Source organism: Catharus ustulatus, chromosome 2, assembly GCF_009819885.2.
Source record: "Catharus ustulatus isolate bCatUst1 chromosome 2, bCatUst1.pri.v2, whole genome shotgun sequence".
Lineage (NCBI taxonomy): Eukaryota > Metazoa > Chordata > Aves > Passeriformes > Turdidae > Catharus > Catharus ustulatus.
This window is the reverse complement of record NC_046222.1, coordinates 32,819,965-32,822,618: the sequence shown is the minus strand read 5'-3', so window position 1 is coordinate 32,822,618 and position 2,654 is coordinate 32,819,965.

Sequence of the window (2,654 nt, the reverse complement as noted above, 5' to 3'; positions counted from 1 at the left end):
GCATTTCTTGCATTATTTCAACTCCTGTCTAAACCCTGCTTTTGTGGGACACCCACACATCTAAGGATGTAGTGTAGAGCTGGAAACTTCTCCTGAGGTGCTTTGTCAAACTCTTGCACACACAAATATCAGATTTTAATATGTTCATGTCCTGTTGATCTTGTCTCAGAGATACTTTGCAAATACGTTTTAATATTCTTCTAGTAGCTTTTTTTTGTAGACCAGTGAACAAATTGAGTCATGCTACTCAAATGAAGAAGTACTTAAACACTACTAAATGTATCAGATAATGTGGCTGCGTAGCTGTATTTGTAATTCATGTAAAATTCTACAACTCTTACAAAAGACCAAGTGTCCACAGTTCCTGTAATGATTTAAGGAAAAGGTGGATTGTTTTCTGCCTCTGTGGAATCATGTTCCCCAACGGGACAGCAGTTATCTCTGCAGTAAATAATTATGTCTTTTAAACCCTACATAACCATCCCTAGAAGATGTTGCTTTGAGGTTGGAGTCTGGATTCTAGTACTGACATAAAACTGGGAGGAGAGGGGGATGAGAGTAGTTTTTGAACTTTCTTCCATGTTAGCTGAAGAATGGGACCCCTTCATCAAGGATAGCCAAGGGGATAGTTACACTTTTTGAGTTCTTTGAATATTTGGGGTGTTTAAAATAGAGTGGCTCTTGTTAAGGCAACAGTTTGCTTAATCACTGTGGATGTTTCTGTAACCAAATATTTGTACATTTGAAGTTATCACTGCCAATGAGTTCATATTTGAGACATTCTCACTCTGGTTTTCATTACTTTCTCACAGTTTTTGCTTTTTTTAACACCCTCAGGGGCTTTGCCATGTTTTTAGCTGCTCTGGCTTCCACTGGTGCCACAATGCTTCTTGCACCTGTGTTTGTATCTCAGCCCCAAGCCTTAAAGGCTCTGCTCAGGGTGAGACATCCACAATGCTTGTGTTGATCTTGTGCTGTCCTATGTAGGGAAATGGTAGTACACAAAAAACCCTACAGCCACTCCTCCTGGCTCTTCCCCAGGCGTGCCTTTGCACATCGTGAAAATCCTCCAAGAGGCCCCGCAGCAAAGCTGTGGGTGTGCCGTCCCTGGCTGGAATTGTTCAAAGCTGGTGTGGATAGAGCAACCCAGTCTTGTGGAAGTTCTCCCTGCCTGTGGCAGTGTGTTGAAAGTAGATGACCATTTAGGTCCTTTCCAACCCAAACCAACCCAGGGCATGACGGTGGAAGTGGTCCTGCCTCACCATTGTACAATACCAGGTTTAACTGAAGCATCTCCCACTACGGAGCAGCGACTGCCCAACCTCCGCCTGTGTGGATGTCAGGAAAATCCACAAACGCTAGAGGTTTAGGTCTAAAAAGGAGACAGAGGAGTCCTTCTGATTTACCAAAATATGAGTATTGGTCTAATACTGATACTCAATTGTGACGGACAAAGACTCTGTAACAATTTAAAGTTAGAAAGGGTATGTTTATTCAGCGATGGGCAGCAGTGTGGGGTAGCCCCGCACTGCAAAATTACAGGTGGTCACAGAGTCTATTTATTGACAAAAGGTTCAAATGAATACATATTCATAATACCAGCCCCTCCCATCCCCTGCTTCCCATGGTAATTAGCTGGAATGGCTATTAAGCATGCGTGGTTGGCTTCTTGAATTAAGTCTGCGGTCGTTTTTGTGGGAAGGGGTCTTAAAAGGAGTAAGGCAAATCTTCCTCGCCCTGACCTTTTTCATTAATGGCACTACAAATGGCTTTTGGGGAAACTCCAGTTTTGCAAAGAATGAGTTTCTGGTTGCAATTGTTCGTGTTCTTTGGACCTAACTACTAGTTTCATCCTTTCCCATTGCAAGCACAGCTAAGCAAACATAAATTGACAGGCAATCAATTATTTAAGTTTCAGGTAACTATCTCAAGCCCGGTTTCTTTTAACTTTTAACTAAAATCCTAATTTCTTTAAGATTAGTGTGTCACTTCAGCTTTATTTGAATACAGGGAGAGAGTCCCCTGGAGCACATGGGATTTTCTGTCTCGAGGTTTCAGAGGGCGCAGCCTCCTTTGATCCCGAAGTCCCGGCCTCGTGTTGCCTCGTCCTTTCCCCATTGCTGAGGCACTGGGAAGGTACAGCCATCCCGAACCACCTGCCACATATTCCCCCCTTGAACCTACTGTTCTGCCCCAAAGCTCAGAGGTTTAGGCTGTGCAGACCCCTCCCTGTCTGTTTCAGGAGCCAGGGTGTCAGGGCTCTGCAACAAACCTACTGCCCAAAGTCAGCAGAGACATGAAGAGCCATTTCAAAGACGTTAACACCCATGCCTTCACCCATCAAATTGTTTGTAAAGACACCAGCTTTCCTCTCATGCACAAGGGCTACATAATACATTTTTAGGAAAGAGGCTGAGAAGCCTTTAGAACATGTGATGTGTTTTGTTAATGCAGGTTCCGTCTTCCGCCAATCCTGCTAAAGGGGCAAATGATTTAATGTGATTGCGTATTAATTAAAAACGAAAAAACTAACAGTATGGGTCAGGTCTCAGTCTTTAATCTGAGCTCTGAAAAGTAATTGGGTTCGATTTTAGTGTTTAATTAACCCTTTAATTTACTTCCCGACCGGCCTCGCTGGCCTTGCAGCGGGGTTA